Here is a 23,625-nt window from a genome sequence, read left to right as displayed (position 1 = left end):
GTTTTCCTCCATGGCCTTGTCTAGTTTGGTACGAGGGTGTCTGTGATGGGTCCTGTGTCGTTAAAGTCTGTTTGTTTGTTTTTTTTATGACACTTCTTATACCATGAATTCCTATGGAACAGGTGCTGGCAGCTTAGGCTTCTTGTTACTTGTTCTTGTAGAAAGGAAATGTGTTTCCCTGCATAGAGCATGCTCTAGTTAAAATTAAAAAGGCAAAGAAAAAAAGCTGAAATATCGAAGCTCATTTTCGATGTGCCTTCATAACCAACATAACTACTCCTGAGCAATGATTTTAATGTTTCCCAAGGCTGACACCCACAGACCCCAAACAGCCGGCCCTCACCTGGAGCTTTGGGGAGTGCCCCCTGTCCTTCATAGGGCTTCCGTTTCCCTCACAAGCTTCTGGAAGCTGCCTCTGCTCTCAGAGCGCTTCACCATGCTAGATTATGCACATATATTATCCTGGTAAAAATCTTCTCTTTTATGTATTTGTTGCCAACAATGCCAGGCAGAGAGGGCCATGACATTGCAGGCTCTTCCATTTCTCACGTTAGCATTTCTTGGGCACCCCTTATTGCTCGGTGTCATCTCCCTGGTGTCTGCAGTCTCGCTTTTCTTCTAGATTTCCACACGAGCGGCCAAAGGAACTCTGGCTGTGGAGGGTCTAGAGAAGGGTCTTTCTCTTTTTTGCTTTTGTGTTAGGCATTCGGGGAAACTTCTAGGAGATGGGGGCTCCAGCTAAGGGCCTTATGGCTCTTGAGTGAACCCAAGCCACCCTCTTCAGCCCTTCTTCCTGTCGTGATGCTGGGCCCTTGTCCAGCTGGGTGTCCCATCTCCACAGTCGGCCTGCTGGTCTCCCAGTGATCCCAGTTCCTGCCTCTGCCCCTCCTGGTCTGCTGCTCTCTCAGTGGCAGGTGCAGGCTGCCTCTTTGGTCCTGTGTTCTTCCCCTTGTCTTCCTTACCCAGGATAAGGACCACTGACAGCAGCTCCTGGCCGACAGACGCTTGCCAGATGTTGGCATGATGCCTCAAGTGCATTCTATTTCCTCTTATCGGCATAGTAAGGATCCCTAGCTTGTCAAACTCCATCTTCTCTGCACATCAACTGAATGGCGTAGAACCAGGTTCTGGAAGGTGTCCTAGGACATAAACTTGCTCCTTCAATATAGACCTCGAACGTTGCACTAATACCTAACGTTTATCAAGCCCTTCTGTGCGATAGATACTAGTACCTGCATTCTATCATTTAAGTTGAAACCAGTGACACCCCCATTCCCCCTGCTTCTCTTTCCCCCCCTCCCCTCCATAGCACAGTTAGCTCAGAGAATTTGGTTCCGCCTGTAGGGATACTCTGATGTTGGGGAGGGGCTGGCGTTACCCATCATTATGCAAAAGAACAGTCTGCAGCCCTGAACTCCCAGTGAAAGCAGATGAATGACAAGGTTGGCTTCCTCGTTGCCTCTTTGCTACCGTTTTGATGGGCAGGTTTTTCTTACTGCTTTCCTAGTTTATTAAAAAATATTTGAACCTCTGTATTCTGTGTCCCTGTAGAACTTCCTTGGGGAGAGACCACCCCATTTTGTTGGTTTCTTTCTCCAGTCGATTTGGTTGGCGGATGAGCCAGATGGGTAAATCTGAACACTATTTGAGTAGTTTCGACTATGGGCATCTTGTGAATTCCCTTTCGGCCCTATAGGCCAATCAAATATTCGTTAAAGACTTCATTAAAGACTTAATAACAATACTGAAACTTAATGAGCCCTTCCAGGATGTGATGGGTGTTGTGTGTATAACAAACCTTCGAAGTTGGTACAACTGACAACCTCTTTGCAAAGGTTAGGTGATTTTTGTGAGATTTTGCAGCTAGTAGGAGGTGGGGCCAGGATACAAAAGCAGGTCTTTAGTACTCCAGGGCTTGGTCCTAATCAGGACACGGCCCTACCTTGGTGCTGGTTACTCACACACATAGTCAAGTGTGTGACTATGGGGGTAGGGAGTCAGCAAGGCTCAAAGGGACAGTTGGTCACCACTTGACCTTCCAGGATTTTGTGCTAAGTTGGGGAGACGAGGCAGAGCCCTGATTGGCAGGTTTAGTAACCACCTTAGACACCAAGATGAGGGATGTCCTGGTGAAGTCCGGGGTTCCGGAGAACTTGAGAGCTTTCCCACACGTTTAGAAATGTGCCAGGTCCCCCGAGGGGGCCCCGAGCACTTTTATAGTCTAAGTAACGAGGGCTGCCTTAGCCTCCTTCTCTGCTCCACAGCACAGCGTGTGGGGCTCCTTCTGGTGGGCCCGTGACGGCTTTCATTTGCAAGCCTGTCTGTGCTGGTGTTGAATAATTTGTATACCCTGGAAATATTTCTTTAGGAGTTGCCTCCAAAATGGATTTCTGTGAAGCAAATTATTTTTAAAATGCACCAAGGGAGCTCAGTATTTAAAGAAGTTCCATAAAGCATGGTCACACTCTAATTTGTCTGTTCTGTGTTTTTTATTTACTGTGTTTCTTTAAAGCAAGTTAAAAAAAAATTTTTTTTTAGGATGTGAGGGCGATCTGGCCGCGACCTCTGTCACCCCATTGGTCGCCAGGGTTGATTCGGCTGATCTGGCTGGCTAGGCGGGTGTCCCCTTCCTCCCTCACCGCTCCATGCGCGTCCCTCCCGAAGCTGCGCGCTCGGCCGAAGAGGACGACCTTCCCCGATAGAGGAGGACCGTTCTTCGGTCAAGGGTATACGAGTAGCTGCGCTCCCCTGCTAGAACCTCCAAACAAGCTCTCAAGGCCCATTTGTAGGAGAACGTAGGGTAGTCAGGCTCCCAAGGCTCCAGACACATCCAAATGAGGTGCTGCACGTGGCAGTCTGCCTTTCTTTAAAATAAATGAATAAAAACACATTTTTTTTTCACATTGATTCATTTTTGAGAGACAGGGTGAGAGTGCAAGTGGGCAGGGGCAGAGAGAGAGGGAGACACAGAATCCGAAGCAGGCTCCGGGCTCCGAGCTGTCAGCACAGAGCCCGACGCGGGGCTCCAAGTCACGGACGGTGCGATCATGACCTGAGCCGAAGTCGGATGCTCAGCTGACTGAGCCGCCCAGGTGGCTCTTCAGAGCAAGTTTTAGCCAGTATGTCGGGACATGCTGAAATATTGCTTCTCTTCTAGTCCTTCTATTCCTCTCCACCATCACACGGTTCCCGCTGGGGCAGGTGCTGTGATCCAGGAGCCAGGGCGCACAGAGGCTTAAACTCCAGACGGTCTCCTCCCTCAAGAACTTGGGAGGATCAGACAAGTGGACGTTAGCAATGGGAACGACAGTTCAGGATTTGTGACCAGGTCAACCTGGCAGATGAGCCTCGTGTGTGTTACCTTGCAGGGGATGCATGGCTGGCTGGTGGCCTCTGGGGAGGGTCTAATCTTGGCTGGGCTCTCAGGGAAGTTTCCCTTCTCGACATCCAAAGCAGACCTCTCTCCGTTTTTCCCCAGACTCTGCAAGGCTCTGCTGGCCTCTCTCAATTTGCTGTCAAAGCTTGAGGCTACCCGAGGCAAGCTCTTGTCAACCTTACCTTTTTCCCGTGAATACCTGTGTCTGTTTTTATTATCATGCTCCTGCTCTTGTCTCTTTTTAAAAAATGTTTCTAATGTTTATTTTTGAGAGAGAGAGAGACACACACACAGGGTGCAGGTGGGGGAGGGGCAGAGAGAGAGGGAGACACAGAATCCGAAGCTGGCTCCAGGCTCTGAGCCGTCAGCACAGAGACGGACGCGGGGCTCGAACTCCGCCAACCACGAGATTGTGACCCGAGCCGAAGACACTTCATCGACTGAGCCACCCAGAGGCCCCAACTTCTTTCTCTTGAAAGGAAATGACTCTTCTCTTTGTTAACACCATGTCCTTCGCATCGCTTAATTCTCCGTCCCTTCCCCCCCGAGTCCTAATCTACCATTTACCCCAGTGCTCCCCCAAGCGTTCAGGCGTGTTCGGGAGCCTTCGATTCTAAGAAATGCTTTTCTTCCTCTCTGCTCTCTGACCAAGCTGCCATGTAGCTCCTCTCCTTGCCTTCTCCATCTTAACATGGGTCTGTTCTTCTCTACTTTATTTCCACTCACCCTTTGCAATCTGATTCTTGCTGTCACTACAGTGTCGAATCAGCCCCTGGAGGGGTCCTTGGTGGCTTCTTCAAAACCCTCCTCTCCTTTGGCTTGTCTGTCTCCTGGTTTGCTTCTTCTCCTTCTTCCAACCCCTAAACGTGTCTGTTACTCAAGCTGTCTGTCTCCTGCACACTCTTCCCTACCATGCTGGTGCTTTTGGCTTTCGCCTTGGCACTCGGGTGTCCCAAAGTGGTATCCTTGCCGCCACATGCACTCCTGTTTGACCCAAGCTTTAAGCCTTGCTCGAGGCTCTCACTGAGCTTCTCCGTGTCCCCACCCCCTCTGGGCACCCTGCCCCCGCCGCGGCAACCAGCTCTCATGACCCCCGTGGATGGCGTCACTGTGCTCCCATGGGCCAGGCTTATTGTCCTCTTTGGGTCTTCTCTGTTGGATCTTGCCTCCGGGCGATTGCTAAGTGACATAGGGTTTATCCACCCGCTCTCGCAACGCCACCAGCTCCTCCACACGCCCTTCCCCGCTAGCCTGCCTCCCCACCTGTTCCCCGCTCTGTTCCACCTGAATGGTGCCCTTCTTTGGAAAACTATCTCTTGAGGTTCTCTGCCCATGTTTAATCAGATTACTTGCGTTTTTGGTATTGGGTTACAAAAATGCTTTTTGTAGTTTGGATTTTTAAAAAAGTTTACACGCACAAGATGGGGAGGGGCAGAGAGAGAAGGAGAGAAAGAATCAGAAGCAGGCTCCACAGTGTCAGCGCAGAGCCTGACGAGGGGCTCGAACTCATGAATTATGAGATCACGACCTGAGCCGAAGTCAGATGCTTAACCAGCTGAGCCTCCCAAAGTTCTTTTTATATTTGGGATGTTAACGTCTTATCAGGTGAAATCGATTAAGGGGATTAAGAGTACACTTATCTTGATGAGCCCTGAGAAATGTATGGAATTGTTGAATCATTGTATTGTACACCTGAAACTGATAGAAGACTGTATATATTATTTTTTTCAAAAAAGGAATAGCATCCTTCCTGGCCACCTGCTGCCTTCCTGCCGCTACTCCGGGGCATCTTACACACTCCAAATATCAATATCAGACTCTCCCTCTTAGATCTACTCTCACCCTGACATTCAAGGCTTTCCACAACACGGCGCCCATACTGATGTCTTTTTTCTTTCTTTTTCAAAAATGTTTATTTATTTTGAGAGGCAGAGTGCAAGTGGAGGAGGGGCAGAGAGAGAGGGAGACGCAGAATCTGAAGCAGGCTCCAGGTTCTGAGCCGTCAGCCCAGAGCCGGACGCGGGGCTCGAACTCACGGACCGTGAGATCGTGACCTGAGCCGAAGTCGGACGCTGAACCGACTGAGCCACCCAGGCGCCCCTTCCTCTTCCATCTTTTAAGAACCCTTGTGTTTACATAGTGCCCACTGGGCTAATCCAGGATAATATCCCCCAACTCAAGGTCCCTGATTTAATCACATCGCCAAAGGCCTTCTGTTCCGTGAGGTGACATACTCACGGGTTCTGGGGACCAGGGCATGAACATTCTCGGGGAGATACTTTTCTACTTACCACAGCACCCAGGCTTTCTTCCACACTATTTTTTCTTTCCCCTCCGTTGTATCTTTTGTGCTGGACAAACGAAATAACACAATAAAAATCGCAACCAACACGTGTGGAGTGTTTGCCAAAGGGCCTTCCACACATAAGTTCATTTAAACCACACGACTAGGGGCGCCTGGGCGGCTCAGTCGGTTAAGTGCCCGACCCCGGTTCGGGTCATGATCTCAGAGGTTTGGGTTCGAACCTCATGTTGGGCTCTGCTCTGGTGGTGTGGAGCCTGCTTGGGATTCTCTCTCTCTCCCTCTCTCTCTCTGCCCCTCCCCCACTCACGCTGTCTCTGTCTCTCTCAAATAAACTAACAAAATAAAAATAAAAAAATAAACCCCACACCTGTTGTATAATACCAATTATTGTTTCATTTCACAGGCGAGGAAACGGAGGCTCAGAGAGGCAGTTTGCTCAAGGCCACACACTAATGGATAGTGGAGTTTAAAAAGAAATAGTTGGATTGAGACATACTTTATATACTATGAAATTCGCCTGTTTTAAGTGTCCAGTTCAATGATTTTTCATAAATGAATCGAGGTAGGCGTACATTACCCCAATCGAGTTTTAGAAAACATCTCTCACCCCCAAAAGATACCTAGGGAAGCTCTTAGTGCATTGGGGAAGCCAGACAGTTAAACTAATTATTATTTTTTTATTATTATTATTTTTTTAACGTTTATTTGCTATTGAGACAGAGAGAGACAGAGGATGAACAGGGGAGGTTCAGAGAGAGAGAGGGAGACACAGAATCTGAAACAGGCTCCAGGCTCTGAGCTGTCAGCACAGAGCCCGACGCGGGGCTCGAACTCACGGACCGCGAGATCATGACCTGAGCCGAAGTCGGACGCTTAACCAACTGAGCCACCCAGGCACCCCCAGTTAAACTAATTATTATCTGATGTTAAGCTCAGGACTAGTTACTTATGGGTAACACAGAATGTGGGGGGAGGGAACCTTTCTAGTCCCTGGAAACAGGGCTTTGCCTCTTTGGCCAGTCTACTAAGATGAGATAAATAGCTGTTGGGACCACAGACCTTCCTGGACATGGGCCCAACGCTGATGTTTTGACCCAAGTTCCTGTGACAAGGGAAGGCAGAGCTGCGTCGAAAGGCACTCACTGCAGGGGTTCAATATTCTAAACCCCGTTGTGAACTGTTCTGGTTTGCCGTGACCCTGCAATCTGACATTGGAGGGAGTTCAGCAGGAATGAGACCAGGGGGCATAGAGAGCAAAGCCCCTCTATGGGAGGGAGTGCGGGTGGGTCCTGGGACAGAGTACCTGTCCCGCCTGCCGAAGACCTGCAGCCTGACACCCACGGTGTAACGTAGGAAACGCTATCCCAGTTTCTGGTGCCTCTGTGTCTCTTCCTCGTAACGGTACAGAGACTTCCTGCCCTCTCTCTTTTCTCCGTGGAAGATGCAGTCGGCCGTGATCGCTTTCATCCTGTCCGTGTGAATCTGGGACACACGTGGATGGTGGAGTTTGACTTTTGATGACATGTCTGGGCGGGGGGAGTCCTCATTATGCAGAGCGTTGATGCTGGGTCACCTGGCGTGGCTCTCTCTCCTCCACCTTTCCTTGCAGGGAAGGAAACAGCCCCAAAGGGGAAGGGAAGGCTTACCTAAGAATGTGCCAGACTCCGTTCCAGGTGCTTGTGTGCTTTCTGCCACCGGGTCACCACCAGAAGATAGGTGGGGTCTTCCTTATTTTGCAGAAGAGGAAATCGTGGCTCAGAAAAGAGTCCCGGCTTCAGGAACAGTTTCCCACTGCTATTTCTTTCCCCGTACCCTTTTGCCTCGCAGAAAATATGCACAGTTTAAATCGCCTGCCTTAGACATTGTGGGGGCTTGCTAAGAGTTCAGAGCGGCTGGGTTTCATTTTCTTGCAAAGAGCCATAGAAGTGGGGAATGCACAAGATGGTGTGACATTTTAATGCCCTTTCAGTGTAAATTCTACAAAATCATCAAGGTAGCACCAAGGGCTCGGCTTTAAAATAGAATACACACTGAATTATCTGCCTTCAGAGACTGAGCACTGCGTGACCTTCCTGTCGAGCCGCTGGTCTTTGGCACACAAAACTGAAAACGACCCCTTTCATTGCCTATCTGTTCCTTTGGAAGATGGATCGACACGGCTAAAATTCCCTACTCACTTCTTTGTAATGGCCCTTTGGGGATGTCATTTCCCAGCCCCATCCCGGTGATTGGAGACGGGCTCGTAGGGGAAAGTTGGCCGGAAGGAAAACAGGCGGTGGGTGGGAGGGAGCACCAACCTGCCCGAGGTTTGCCCTGCCGGCCTGGATCGCGACCCTGGAGCCCATGGCACCAGAGTCTATGAAGGGCAAGTTCAGGGAAGGCGCTGGAACTACCCTGCTCTTGTTAAGCAGAGGAACTGGGTTCCTTCTGTTCGCTGGGTTTTATTTCTAGCATGCTGTACAGCAGTGGGAGAAACCAGTCGTTTCCTTTCTCCCCTTATAATGTCTATCAAACAACCCATCACCTTTCATACTCCTCGTGAGCCAAAGGAGCGGTTTCTTCGCGTGGGCTCATTTCCTGTTTTCGGTGCCTAGATGATGCTTCCTTTGCGTTTTACCTCCTCCAGGGCTTTGGAAGTGACTCCGCCAGGGTTGAAGTTCTCCTGGTAGGTTTTGGGCATGCTGGCTCCAGCCACGGTTTCAGACCAAGGTCAGCTCCTCTGTCCCCCGAGGATGGGATCGTCTCTCCTCCCCTCCGCCTGACGGCAGCGCACCAAATACATGGCGGCCAATACATGCCATCGTCGTTCTGTTTTACTGCCGCTGTGCCAGTGCCAGTCGCTTTCCTGGGACCCGGAGCTCACCCTGGGCGGCAGACCTTTACCACCGGGTGTAAAGAAGGTCCTGCGGCACGAGTGAGGAATCCGCTCTGCCTCCCCCAAACCAGGCTCCCACGTGGTAGGGCCGAGGTTCCTAAGGGAGAGCACGCCAGCATTATCAGGAACCGGGGAGCAGTTCCTAACACAAGGGCCGGGCCGCGTGCCCCAGATTCTTATGCAGAGTCTCTGAAGAAGCAGGGGGCAGGCGAAGTGTCATAATGGCCTTGTACAGCCAAACAGCCAACCAAACCAAAATCCTGCCATGATCGTTCTGTTGTGCCCCTTGGCAATGAAGCCGACTTGTTCAGAAAGACTCGCTGGCTTTTTGGTGGGTGGGCACTGATGTTCCTCTCCGGTGGCGGGCTGGGCAGGGCTGGGCTGGGGCATTAGAGACAATTTGGCGGGGGCGGCCTTAGCTGGGGCTGCGTGTATCATGGTGGCCAGCAGTGGGCCATGAGCCATGCTTTCCAGCCTGTGTCCTCGTGACTTGAAGGTTGTAGAAATTCCTCTTTGTTAGGACTTTGGTTCATTTGGTTCTCCACTGGCATCCAGCGGGAGGTCCAGAGACGCTGTCTCGAAGGTGACGGCCAGATGCCATTTTACCTTGGGACCAACTTTCCTTGACTGAGGTCAGTACATGCCCTGGGTCCACACCTCCGCTGTGCTTCTAGGACAGAGGTGTAGTTTATAGCTGAGAAGGCACAGGCATGGGAGGCGAACAGGACTCCTCCGTTTGGGAGGGGAGACACAGGGCCACTGACAAGGTGCAGAGGTGTGAATGCTCGTGACCGAGGTTCCGTCTCGCTTGTAAAAAAAACCCTATACGAAGGAAGCATGAAAATCGCTGTTTTATTTCAGTACTTGATAATAATGAATCTCTCCAATGGAACCACTCTTCTTCTTCTTCTTGTTTTTTAATCGCACAATAAGAACTCTATTACCCAAAGTGTTTCTCGTTCTATTGAAGCTGTCAGGAGTCGCAGTGCTAAATTCAGTCCCTGGCTGTAATGATTAGATCACTCCCTGGTATCTCGTGGCAACTCTTTCTCTGCCCCTTTTATCCCCTTTCCCCCCTTCCATTTTTATTTTATTAAAAAAATTATTATTATTATTATTTTAAATGCATCCTTTTCCTACTAAAATAAATTTTTTTAATGTTTATTTTTATTTTATTTATTTATTTATTTATTTATTTTTTCAACGTTTATTTATTTTGGGACAGAGAGAGACAGAGCATGAACAGGGGAGGGGCAGAGAGAGAGGGAGACACAGAATCTGAAGCAGGCTCCAGGCTCTGAGCCATCAGCCCAGAGCCCGACCCGGGGCTCGAACTCACGAGTCCGCGAGATCGTGACCTGGCTGAAGTCGGACGCTTAACCGACTGCGCCACCCAGGCGCCCCTGTTTATTTTTATTTTTGAGAGAGAATGAGAGAGCATGAGCAGGGGGCAGGGCAGAGACAGAGAGAGAGAGAGGGAGACACAATCTGAAGGAGGCTCCAAGCTCCGAGCTGTCAGCAGCGAGCCCGGTGCGGGGCTTGAACTCACGAACTGCTAGATCATGACCTGAGTTGAAGTCGGATGCTTAACCGACTGAGCCACCCAGGCGCCCCCCATTTTTGTTTTTAATTGTCCTCCCTTTTTTGTGGGTTTAGTTTCACAGGGATATCAAGGCTTTTTAGTCCTTGGGAAGAATGTGAGGGTAGAAATCCCAAATGAGTGAGACCTACTGGCCAGTTCAGTACCCTCCGCCCTCATGTTACTTCCTCTATTCATTTTCCCCTTAGATATTTTGCTCCGGGTTACGTAACTCATCTAGCATTCAGAAAATAAACTCCTTGTCTTGGTTAGACTCACTGCAGCCCTGAGCAGGAGGCGCGAAGCGGGTTCGGGTCAGATTCTGCCTGGTGGGGCAGGCACAGGTTAATGGAGGGTCTGAATGGAGAGCGCTGCCCCGGAAAATACGGCTAATGGAGAAATGCCTTCACCTTCGGTTATTTGGCACTGAGCTGCATTTCCGTTTCTTCCTGATCATAAGTAATACTCTGATGAGCTACCAGAGGAGAAATCTTTGCCTGTATTAGTGGTGGGTTTTTTGTGTGTGTGTGTTTTTTTTTTATCCAGACTTGTACCAGCAAAAACACTGGGTCAATGTGTGTAAACATTATGGGTTCTTATTAGCATTGCCAGATTGTTTCTCTGAATGTTGTCAATTACTACTGCCACCGACCCCGTGTATGCAAATTCCCGTTTTATGGCACGTTCACCAACATTGTGTTCACGGTTTTAAAGTTGTTGCCGATTTGGTAGTTTGAAATAATATGGTATTTTGTTTTACTTTGATTACTAGCGAGATTGAATTCTTTTTTCCTATGCAGAGTTAAAGTGCTTTCCTGCATTCTTTGATATGTGTAGTTTTGGCGAGAAGGTAGCTCTTGACTGTCCCAGGATTTTGTTTCTCACGCTGACCCTACTGACCGCTCAGCCATGGAGATTTCTCCCATTCATATAGGACGTTCTCTTATACATATGTAATTTCCTGTTCTATTACCTGTGTGTGTATGTATATGGGCATACGTGTGCATGCATGTGTATGTATGCATATGTGTGTGCATGTGTATGTGGGTGTGGGGGAGTGTGTAGATGCATATGTATGTATATGTGTCCGTGTGTATGTATTATGCATGTATGTGTGTATCCACGTGTATGCATGCAGGTATCTGTGCATGTACGTGTACATGCATATGTGTGCATGTGTATGTGTGTGCACGTATGTGTTTGTATGCACGTATGTGCATGTGGGGGGGAAGTGTATTGGTGCATATATGCGTGTGTGTCCATGCATATGTACGTATGCGTGTGTGTGTGCATGCGTGTGTGTGCATGCGTGTTTGTATGCATGTGTATATATACGTGTGTGGGGTGTATAGGTGCATACATGTGTATGTCTGTATGCATGTGTGTGTGTGTGCATGCGTGTGTGCATGCGTGTTTGTATGCATGTGTATATATACGTGTGTGGGGTGTATAGGTGCATACATGTGTATGTCTGTATGCATGCGTGTGTGTATACATGTGTGTTTGCACATGTGTGTGTCTTCATGAATTTTAATGGAAATGTGGGTCGGGGTATTACATGTTGCTCTCCATGTTGACTCAGTTGACTCTTCAGTGAGGGGCACTAGGCTCAATTACGGATGGCTGCGCGGCTGCCACTGCAGAGGAGTTTTTCATGTTCTGTGCTGCTGGTCAGCTCTTAGTGACTGAAGGTAATTAAGGAAGGGAAAGTCTGAGAGCTTATTTAATGCCATGCATATTCGGTCAAAGTGCGCGTCATTGGACTCAGAGTCGGGATGGGGAAATCCCGATGGGGCGGTTTCCGGTTTGAGTTGTGTGCGGCTGGTGATATCTGCATCCAGCTGTTCTTGGAACAGCAAAATCCGTGTCTCCCCATCCCCGAGGACTTTTCCCCTGGAGACTAGAACAGATGAGGTGAATTTAGCCAAAGTACCACTGAATGGGTAAGGAGGCTCACCCCCCTTCAATTCGTATGTTGAAGCCCAACCCCTGATGTGATAGTGTTCAGGGGTGGAACTTTCAAGATGTGATTGGGTTTAGATAAGGTCACGAAGGCAGGTTCCCCCACGATAGGATTAGCGCCCTTAAAAGGATTGGAAGAGTCTCCAGAACCTCCTGTCGCCACCATGTGAGGACACAGGCAGAAGGCAGCTGTCTACCAACCAGGAAGTGGGTTCTCACCAGGAACTGAACCGGCTGGCATGTTGATCTTGGACTTCCAACCTTCAGGATTTTGAGACGTGGATGTCTGTTGGCTAAGCCCCTCAGTCTGTGGCATTTTTGTTATAGCAGCCTGAGGAGACTAAGACAGTGCCTCAGAGCTCATGTTTTGTGGGGTCAAATCACTCATATCCGTAAGAAGGACTTGATTACTATGATGACCCTATTCTTCCTGGTGCCTCCTTCTGCTTCTTTGAAGGACGATTATGTTTATTTAGACCTCGTGTACTAATGCAAAATGATGTTTGTTTTTGGAGCGTTCTTTCTCAAACGGGCTGTTTTCAACATGGCCAGATTTCCATGGTAGAGATCTCCAGCCAATCCCCCACTCCAGGGAACAGACCCCAGTCCATCACAACAGACCCGCTGTGCCAGTCACTTGTCTGGTGCTTCCAGACGTGGCGGTTTGGACCCAAAGGTCCCTGTTACATCTCATTTTCTTCCCCCGCATTTTCCTTGACCACGACCTCTGAGCCTTTAGGTGGCTCTCTGGCCAATTCACTTATTTGGCAGGACTCGGCGCCTTCAGTTTTGATTTTTCTTTTCAGTTTTCCATATTTTGCTGTGGAAGTGTTCTGGCTGCCGTAGAAGCAGCGGTGACGGGGCCCGGGAGAGAGCGCCGTCGGCCCGGACGAGTGCTTTATGGCAGTGTTTTCTGTAATCCTGTCTGGGGCTGGGGGTAGTGGTACCGTGAGTAGCAGGATGCCCGGCCCCAGGCTTGCTGCCTCCCGGAGGCTCCTCAGTCCTGTCAGTTCCTGGGGTTTCCTTCCACCCTGAGAAGCTGGCTGTGCCACACTCCATCTCCCAGAACCCCCTTCCCGTTTGGCCACATCCAACACGGCCTCAGGGGGAGCTGGGAGGTGGGACTGGCCCACAGCTTCATCCGCGGAGAAGCACATTCCCCCCGAAAAGGTACTTACTGCCACCTCTCTGACTCCTTTCTGGTGTCCTCGCTGGTTTCCGTAACTTTTGACCGCATGCACATGTTGCTTAAAAAGCATGGCAAGGGTGCCCCTTTGGAGAAGAGCTTGGGGGCAAACACTCAGCTATACTGTCCTGTGCTTTATTCTGGGATCGGAGGCGCACCTGGCCCAACTGGGTGCCCAGTGCCCACCAGAAAGAGGATATCCCCGGCTCTAGCCCATGTCAGACCTCAGGAGCAAGAAGACAGGTGAGGGAAAGCAAGTGACGTGAACGTGACAGGTACTTACCCCGTGCTTCTTAGGGGACCATGCTGATCGTTTCCCACCCTCGGAGGGTTAAGGGACCTTCCACTTGGGATGTGCTCCGTGACAGGTTAGAATACTGGTCCCTCCCAACATGCTCTTGTCCTAACCCCCAGAACCTGCGAATCTGTTGTACATCGGAGGGGGGGGGGAATTAAGATTGCGGACGGGATGAAGTTTGTAGGGCAGCAGGCCTCAGGAAAAGGAGAGTATCATGGATCATCTAGGTGAGCCCTCCACAGAGCCTCTGCCCAGGGGACTGCCATAGAGGACTGCCCAGGGGAGCCTCCGACCGTGATAAAGTCTTGGCCGGACCAGTGGGCAGTTTTGTATCAAAGACTGCAAATCAGAAGGCCCGGGTTGGGGAGAAATGGCCAGGCCCAAGCACCGCGGGCTGAGTCTGCCCAGGGAGGGTGGATCTGGAAGGTGCTGCCGCACCCGCGGGTTCTTTCTTGGAGGTGTAACCACGGCTGGAGTGGCCGGTAGCTACTTTGGAGCTGTATCTTGGTTTTAGCTCTTTCGAAGTATTACGGGACAACGGTGATCTACCGTGGGGCTTCACTGTCCTTTTCTCCCTCCGACTTGAGAGTTTGGGAGAGGTTCTGAGCAGTGTGCCCTTTCCGTTCTGGCCAGTCCCGTGTGAACATGACCTCATCTGGCAGGGTAGGCATTGCCAAGTGGACGGGATTCAGCTGCTTCTTTTTTTATTATTTTTTTAAACATTTGTTCATTTTTGAGAGAGAGAGAGAGAGACAGCACGCAGGAGGGGCAGAGAGAATCTGAAGCAGGCTCCAGGCTCTGAGCTCTCAGCACAGAGCCTGACATGGGGCTCGAACCCACGGACCGTAAGATCACGACCTGAGTTGAAGTTGGACATTCAACCAACCGAGCCACCCTGGTGCCCCGAGATTCAGCTTCTGCACCACGCAGATCCACGTGCCCGGGCCTTGCTGGCTGAGGCCAGGCTCCGGGGCAAGGCCCATGCTTGTCATGTGGTTGTAACAGCTGTCACCTGTGTGTCCCTGCTGCTTCAGACCACAGGCTCCCTGTGGCAGCTGCTCCCAGGCCCTCAGCTGGCCAAGCGCATGTCCCAAGAGGGCCTTTACCCGCCACCCCTCGTGCCTCACCTCAGATGCTGTCACCCTAAGGTGCAAGACGCCGCTGAACCCTCTCTGGGCTCACGTGCAACCCAATAGTGCGGGGTGGGGGGTGCGGGGTGCGGGGCTGGAGCCGGTGGGTACATTCTTCTCCCTCCCGGCCTGGGACACAACATTCTGGAGCAGAGCACCCTCACGAAGGTGTCAGGTGAGGAGACGTGGCCGTGCAGTCCCTCAGAGTCACTGTACCCTCTTCCCTGCCAGGGTCCCCTTTCCGGTCACTCTAGCTCTTCTGGGATTCTGTTCCCCCCATAGAATGTTAGCCCTTAAGCTTTCTTCTTTTCTTTTAAGCAGCATTACTGAAGTATAACGTATATACCATAGAATTTACAGCCCCGTGCAGCAGTCACCAAAATCAATTTTAGAATATTTCCGTCACCCCCAAAACACCCCTCGGGCCATTTGTGGCCATTTTCCCCTTCTACTTGCGGCTCTGGGAAAACACTAATCTGCTTTGTGCTTCTTTAGATTTGCCTTTTCTGGCCCATAAGATTTTGCCTCTGGCTTTGTGGTTTAGGGAACCCAGGTTAAGATGCAAAGCAAATGATCCAGAACATTCATTGGTCTCCAAGGATGGTCGCTGGGCCTCCTCTGGCCTGGAAGCCAGAGTGACCATCCTGGGCAGCTTGCTATGAGTTTTGAGAACAAGGATGATGTGTTGACAGATTCTAGTTATTTTTAATTAGGACACGCGCTGCATTGACAATGATCATAACGAGGCGTGATAGAACGTGTCTTAGTGCTAGAAAGATTTCTGCCAAAATAGCCCCATTTTCTGATTTTCATTTGGATCGGAAGTTCCTTATCTGATCACATGCTGGGGGAAATGAGGGTCTGGCAGCCAGGAGGGCCGGTGGTTCCTTTAGTTTCCTTGATGTTTTTCGGCTCCCGCACCAGAAATTGGCCTCACGGATGTTCTTTGTGCCAATGGTGATCCACGAATGGTTTTGTGTTAAGGTGTTTTGCTCTGGAACTCTCTACAGGTCAATGTGCTACCCTCTTGAGAAGCATGTTTATTTTAAGTTAGGCCTTTAGCATCTATGACCGAAGGTGCAGAAACTGTTTTGGAATAGCTGTGGTGGGGGATGGGGCTCTCCGCAATCCTGGGTCTGAGGCCTTCCCCCCTCGCTTCCAAATTGGATAGGTTCAGCCCCTGGGTGGTATTTAAGACACACGTGAGTGGGAGAGGGGCAGAGAGAGAGGGAGACATAGAATCCGAAGCAGGCTCCAGGCTCCGAGCTGTCAGCACAGAGCCCGACGCGGGGCGCGAACTCACGGACTGCGAGATCATGACCTGAGCCAAAGTCAGATGCTTAACCGACCGAGCCACCCAGGCGCCCCATCTTCTTTAATCTTCTTAACCGCACTCCTGCGTTTCCATTTTAGAGACGTGGAAACTGGCCCAGCTAAGGGGCAGCCGAGTATGAATTCAAACCCAGGCCTGACCCCCCCCCCCCTTGTGGCCCATCGTGTCATCGGCCGGCAGTGTTCAGGGGGCTCCCGTTTTAGAAGCACGGGACAGAAATACGAACGAGTGCATCCAATTAAGTTTTAAAATAATAGCTACCATTTGTTGAATATGTGTGAGGTGCCAGGCACTGTTTCTCGTGTTTGGCTGTGTTATCTAGTCTTATTCTCGAGAAGATCTGTGGAGTCCTTTCTGTCTGGATCGTCGTTTTACCGATGGGCGTGCCGAGGTTCAGGGGGTTAGACAACTCGCCGGAAGCCAGGCCACAGGAGACCCACTGTTCCGCCCGGTCTCTCACAGGCGGCAGGAGAAACGGAGCTCCGCAGGGCACGGATGACAAGCTGGCCGGTGCTGCCACAGAGAGGCAGGAGGAGGTATTTCAGCCGGGCCCCAAGATTAGCAGAGGTTGGGGCGCCTGGGTGGCTCAGTTGGTCAAGCGTCCCGACCCTTGATCTCAGCTCAGGTCGTTATCTCATGGCTCGTGAGATCAAGCCCCGAGTTAGGCTCTGTGCTGAGTGTGGAACCTCTTGGGATTCTCTGTCTCCCTCTCTCTCTCTCTCTGCCCATCCCCCCCTCTCAAAATAAATAAATAAACTTAAAAATAAAAAACATTAGGAGATGTTTGTTCACCAGGTAGGCAGGGAAGAAAACTGGAGGGAAGGGCATTCTAGGCAGAAGGGACATCTTCGCAAAAGCAAGGGTATGGAAAACAGTGCATGTATTTGGGGAACTGTACCAGGCTCCCCTTGTCTGGAGCATGGGTTTGGGGAACTTAGCTTCCTGTGTTGGGATCATGGACAGGGCAGGAAAAGCCGGGCAAAGACTTGCGGTCTGGAGAGGTGGGGAGGGACAAGTCAGGGACAGCCTCGAGGGACAAGTCAGGCACAGCCTTGAGGGTTTGGCTATGGGGAGCCTGAGCTCATTTTGTTGGCAATGGAGAGCCTTTGGAAAGATTTAATTAGAGGTGTAACAATTAGATTTTCGTTTTGGAATGATTACTCTGACGACTCAAAATATCTTAACACAAAATAATTTATTCTTCACATGTACAAGACTCCCAGGGGATGGAATACACACAAGAGAAGTCTGGTCGGGGTGGGGGTAGGGGGGACCAGGAAAAATGGAACTGTTAGCATACACCGAGAGCCTTCTAAGAAAACCCCTATCAGCACGCCAGGAGGTTTGGATGGTGGCACCAAGAGGGAAAAAGGAAGAGGGGGTGAGGAAAACCTTATGCCAAGGGAGAGAATCCAGACATCAATGATTCCATTCCCGTGCAGTATCCAGAACAGAGAAATCTATGAAGACAGAGTGCAGATTAGTGGTTGTTTAGGGAGTGGGGGGGGGGGGGGTAGGGGGGTGGAGGACGATGGCGGAAGGGCATGGGGTTTCTTTTTGAGATAATGGAAATGTCCTAAAGTTGCCTGTTACGGTAACCCAGATATGCACATATCAGGGAATATGCTGAAAACCACTGACGTGTAGAAAAAAGGAAGGAGAGGAGGGGAGAGAAGGGAAAGAGGAGGAGAACAGGACCAATTTCAGAGCCCAGGTTGACGATGCCTCCCACCTCCCGGCCACTACCCTCACTTCTCACCCTGCCTGTTTGCTTCTCCTCTTTTTGCATTTTGCGTAAAATGAACCAAAGGGTCTACTGTGTCTGGCTTCTTTAGTTCAACATTCTGTTTGTGGGATTCATTCACATGGGCTTCTTTAAGAATATTTTTCCCCGTTGTGCGTTAATACACGTACATCCAAAAATTCCCCGAGTATGCCACCGCTGAGATAGAGCCACTGTTACTGTGAACATATTGGTGCATTTTGTTTCCAACTCTTTTTGCTCTGCATGTTAACTTTTACAAAATTGCCAGTAGCAGATAAATCCCTATGGTTTCCAAAATCTCTTCCATGGATGTGCTTCGGTGGTGGTCTAAGTGTCTTATCCACATTTAGTATTTGAGTATATTCCAGTCTACTTAGAACTGTGACGAAAACAACACACAGTCAAACGCGTCATAAATCAAATTTATTAGAAACCATGCGTGCGAGAATTTGCGTAGCTTGGTTGATTCGTTATCGTATAAAGTTGAAGAATAAATTTCCTCCTGTAATCCCTGTTTAAGAATATCATAAGGTATTTCATCCACACCTCTCAATTTAAAATTTAAGTTTTCAAAAAAAAAAAAAATAAAACAAAATACAATAAGTTTTCATTAAAGAGCTTCATTGTCATAGTTGTTGATTTTTAGAAGAAGCAGGTGGGATAATCTGAGCCCCAAAATACATTGATTAATAATCAAATACTGCTTTTGTCTCTTTTATATGTTGGAAGAATCCACGAAGATTCTGTGAAAAGCATTTGCTGCTAAAACTTGCGAAGCCAACTTTCCGTATAAAATTGCATAGATATTTCTGTTTCAGAATCCACACACATGTGTATGTGTGTACGTATATGTATGTGTGTATACACACATATATATATACATATTTTAAAAGGATTTTCTCCTTTTTAAAAAATTTTAGTTTAGAGAGAGAGAGAGAGAGAGAGCATGCACATGCAAGGAAGGGGCAGAGGGAGAGAGAAAAAATCTTAAGCAGGCTCCAGGCTCAATGCAGTGCCCGATGTGGGGCTCGATCCCAGGACTCTGGGATTGTGACCTGAGTGGAAATCAAGAGTCAGATGCTCAACTGACTGAGCCCCCCAGGTACCCCTCAGAATATATTTGCAAACTAGCAAAGTAATCTATATTCATTATCAAGTATGAAAAATAAAGAAAAATAAGAAGAGAAAAATAAAAATCATCCAGAGTGCTGCCTCTTCTACATAACCTTTATCCACTCAACAAACATTTCTTGTGTGTCTGCTATTTACACGAAACTATCCTAGATTCTGGAGTTACAGCGATGACAAAAGGCGGGGAAAGCCCCTGCTCTTACAGGTTTACATTTTTGACAGGGGGAGACATAAGATAAATTAGGAAGATGCTTTTAGGTGCTGGCAAATGCTACTGAGAAAATAAAACAGGCTGTGACAAACATAGGACGGACACAGGAGGAGCGGTGAGGACAGTCAGGGGAGGGACACGTGAAGGGAGACCTGAAACATTAGCGGTCGTCTGCCGTGGGAATATCCAAGGGCAGAGCGTTCCTTTCAACTCAGAACACACGGGTGGGAATGCGTTTGCCCTTGACTAAGACACCGAGGGCCAGGGTGACTGGAGCACGGTAAGACTGGAGGAGAAGGAGCTAGAGACGAACCAGATCATGTAGGTCCTTGCCAGGCATGGTACAAAGTTCGGATCATACCACCACTTGGAGTGGTTCCTGAGAGTCTTTTCCTTTCTGCCACGTCTTTAATATTTGAAGCTTCTGAGTGACCAGGTGAGAAAAATCTCACGAAGGGATAGGTCTGTTCTGCGTGAAGACCAAAGAAGCGGGTAGAGCCTTCAATGTGGGGCATACGAAGAAATCTGCAACATGAATGGAGACCGACATCCTGCAAGGAATAAAGAAGGGGCATATTTAAAAACAGATTTTTGTTCAAAAACACATTTTAGTCAGCATCTGTTTCAGTCAGAAGGAAACTTAAGAGACCAGAGACCCTAAAACAAGAGACAAAGTATAAGAAAGATAAGCTTCTACGATCAGGCAACAGACCAAGACGAAAATGAATTTGGCAAAATTTAGAAGAGAATATAAGGAAGCAAGCATTTGGAGGCAAAGCTGGTAGGTCGTCTTAGAAGAAGTGAGGAACAGAATTATTACAGAAACATTGCAGGGAATCTAGTGATAAGGAAGATGGGTCTGAGAAAAACCTGAGGACACAGAGCACGAGGGCATGAAGCCAAGTTGCGAGGCTGTGAACACGGAGGGCGGACAGCAGAGACCCAATTCACCGATGACTTACGTTTATGAAGAAAAAGTTCAAAACACACAGAATAACACCTACTGGGCTCTAACAGCAGCAGTGCTCCCACCGGACTTTTTGGGGCATGTGACAGAATTATTCCCAAGTTCGTTAGAAGAATAGTTCAATAGAATTCACTTTATTTTTTTTTCAACGTTTATTTATTTTTGGGACAGAGAGAGACAGAGCATGAACGGGGGAGGGTCAGAGAGAGGGAGACACAGAATCGGAAACAGGCTCCAGGCTCTGAGCCATCAGCCCCAGAGCCCGACGCGGGGCTCGAACTCACGGACCGCGAGATCGTGACCTGGCTGAAGTCGGACGCTTAACCGACTGCGCCACCCAGGCGCCCCTAGAATTCACTTTAAAATTACATTAATGAAAAGTGGTGCTAGTTTTATTTTTATTAAAAAATTTTTTAACTTTATTTTTGAGAGAGAGAGAGAGAGAGAGAGAGAGAGAGAGAGAGGCAGAGCATGAGCAGGGGAGGGGCAGAGAGAGAGAGAGAGGGAGACAGAGAATCCCAGGCAGGCTCCAGGCTCTGAGCTGTCAGCACAGAGCCCGATGTGGGGCTCGAACTCACGGACTGCGAGATCATGACCTGAGCCAAACTCGGACGCTTAAGCGGTTGAGCCACCCAGGTGCCCCAAAAGTGCTAGTTTTAGAATAGAGTGATATAATGGAAGAGAGAAGCTGGTGGTATATTTGAGTTTATATGGCAAGAGTCTGAAGTCAGTGACAAGAGGATTCAGTAAACAGGATTGGGAAAATGGGTTAATGTTTGGGAAGAAAGTTGTTCATTTCTTTACTTATGCTAAAGCATAAAATAAATTGCACTTGGATTAAAGGGTTAAATATAAAATATGAAATCATGAAGAGCTGTCGGAGATTGCAGTGTAGGTGAACGATGGGTCCACTTGGGTTTGAGAGTGCTTTTCCAGTTATAACCCCAAAGTCATAAATTGTGCAGGACAAATTTGGTGGGTTTGAGGTTGTAAATGTGAAGCATTTAAAAAAGTAAAAACACTATGAACAAGTCTTTTTTTAAAAAAATCGTTTTCTTGTTTGTTTTTCCTTTCTTTCTATGTTTTTATTTTATATACATTCCAGTTAGTTAACATGCAGTGTAATATTAGTTCCGGGTGTAGGATTTAGTGATTCGTCACTTATATACAACACCCGGTGCTTGTCTCAACAGGCGCCCTCCTTAATGCCCATTCCCCATTTAACCCATCCCGCCACCCACCTCCTCTCTGGTAACCATCAGTGTGTTCCCTGTAGTTAAAAGTCTGTTTCTTGGTCTCTCTCTCTCTCCCTCTCTCTCTTTTTTCTCTTTGCTCATTTGTTTTATTTCTTAAATCCCACCTATGAGCGAAATCATATGGTGTTGGTCTTTCTCTGCCTGACTTATTTCATTTAGCGTCATACTCTCTAGCTTCATCCACGTCACTGCAAATGCCGGATCTCATTCTTTTTTTATCGCTGAGTAATGATCCATTGTGTGTACACACACGCACACACACACACACACACACACACACACGTATATACGTCACAACTTCATCCATTCGTCACTCGATGGGCATTTGGGCTCTTTCCATCATTTGGCTATTGTGCATAATGCTGCTGTAAACATCGGGGTGCATGTGTGCCTTTGAATTAGTATTTTTGTATCCTTTGTGTAAGTACACAGTAGTGTGATTGCTGGGTCGTAGGGTAGTTCTGATTTTAATTTTTTGAGGAACCTCCACAGTTTTCCAGAGTGGCTGCACCAGTCTGCATTCCCACCAACAGTGCCAGAGGGTTCCCCTTTCTCTCCACATCCTCGCCAACATCTGTTGTTTCCTGTGTTAAGCTTAGCCACTCCGAATGGGGTGAGGTGATATCTCATTGTAGTTTTGATTTGTATTCCCTGATGATGAGTGATGTGGAGCATCTTTTCATGTGAAAAATTATGAACCAGTCTGTTGTGATAACTGATACGAATGACAAACTGAAGTACAATATTTCCAACACATAATAGAAATGTTTATTGCTAATACGTGAAGTCTTTTTGGCAATCGGTAGAAAAATACTAACAAAAACTGGGCAGAGAACGTGAACAGGTTTGCGTAAAAGAAGAAAAGTCAAAATCACCAGTAAGCCTTCAGAGAAAGCGGACAGCTTTATTGGTAATAGAAATGCAAAATAAGGCAACAAAATGTCAGTTTCATCCATTATCTTAGCAAAGCTGTGGGGAAAAAAGTGTAGATATCCAGTATTGGCAAGGCTGTTTTGTGAAAATAGCCGTTTCATTCTGTTTTCATTCTTTGTTGGTGGGATAAAATTGTACAACTTTTTGGTGTGAGATTAGACAATATGTACACAAGTTTAAAAATGTGAATTTGTTCTGGACCCAGCAATTCCATTTCTAAGAATTTCATCTTAAAAAAATAATCATATACATTTAAAAAAATACACAGAGAAGCTCATTTCACACTGTAGACAAGAATTGGACAAAGAACAACCTAAATATACACTGTTTATCCTGTTGCTGGCAGCGTTCTAAAGCCCTTACATGTGTTAATTCGTTTAATCGATACACTGTTATAATCCCCACTATGCTTGGGAGGAAACAGGTACAGATTGTTTAATTACTTTGCCAAAATCCCATGACTAATGAATGGTAGAACAGGAATTTGATGTCAGGAAAATTTGCTCCTGAACCTAAGCTTTTAGTTATTTCCTAGTATAATATAATGTATAATATGGAGTATAATTCTTATGCCCAAAATAGATGTCCAACGATCTGGGATTAAGTCAACCATAAGTCAGTTATTCATGGGATGGAACGGTGTATGTACACCCATTCCAACTAATAGTTTTCGATACGAGCATTTAAAAAATTATACGATATTTTGTGAATAAAGGAAGCTCTAAACCCCGTAGTTAAATACCATTAATAAGAAAATGAGTACTCTGATAAGAAGGAAAGGGGAAAAGCTGATTGAACAATATGAAATTTAGCAGTGTTTCTCTTTGGGTGTTGGGATTATGCGTGCTTGTTTCCTCCTTGGTACTTTTCTGTATCTTTGGCGTTGCCCGTGAATTGCTTCCGCATTTACATTTTTTGTAAATGCGGAAGCAATTCTTTCTGCGGAAGCAGAAAACCAGACTTCAGACCGCTTGACAATGCAGACACCTTTTAAATTGTTCATGTAGTCCTGTTTTGGGGGAGCAGAAATAAAGCTGTTTGTGTTAATTCTTACACGGTATGCAGCAGTATGAATAATTTAGTCTTTGCTGATTACAGTGGGACAAAACATCTGCTGTTATTCGAAGTGTCCACAAAACTTGATATGGCCTGTAGGGTTCAGGATGTGATCCTGGTCCCAGAAAGTAAGCAGAGAATGGAAGCTATTTAGGGAAGTATCACAGAATAACCTGGCCCAGGGCCCCCCAAACATCCTGACAATCTTTACCCTACCTGGTTGCGAGAGTTTGGGGGCAAAATAATTAAGGGAAAATGCACA

At 48.0% G+C, this 23,625-nt stretch overlaps 1 protein-coding gene and 1 long non-coding RNA gene across 5 annotated transcripts in view; both read left to right on the top strand.

Moving 5' to 3' along the window:
* CALN1 (calneuron 1) overlaps positions 1–23,625 on the top strand; it is a 539,412-nt gene that overhangs the window by 174,257 nt on the left and 341,530 nt on the right. The gene's annotated exons all lie outside the window — the stretch shown is intronic.
* LOC123589594 lies at positions 2,552–12,237 on the top strand. Its single transcript, XR_006708410.1, has 3 exons — positions 2,552–2,839; positions 6,109–6,111; positions 12,227–12,237. It is a non-coding gene; the product is annotated as an uncharacterized LOC123589594 (long non-coding RNA).

The sequence above is a fragment of the Leopardus geoffroyi genome, chromosome E3 (genome assembly GCF_018350155.1).
Source record: "Leopardus geoffroyi isolate Oge1 chromosome E3, O.geoffroyi_Oge1_pat1.0, whole genome shotgun sequence".
Classification (NCBI taxonomy): Eukaryota; Metazoa; Chordata; class Mammalia; order Carnivora; family Felidae; genus Leopardus; species Leopardus geoffroyi.
The sequence above is the reverse complement of the archived record's forward strand: the minus strand, read 5'-3'. Positions and strand labels throughout refer to the sequence as shown.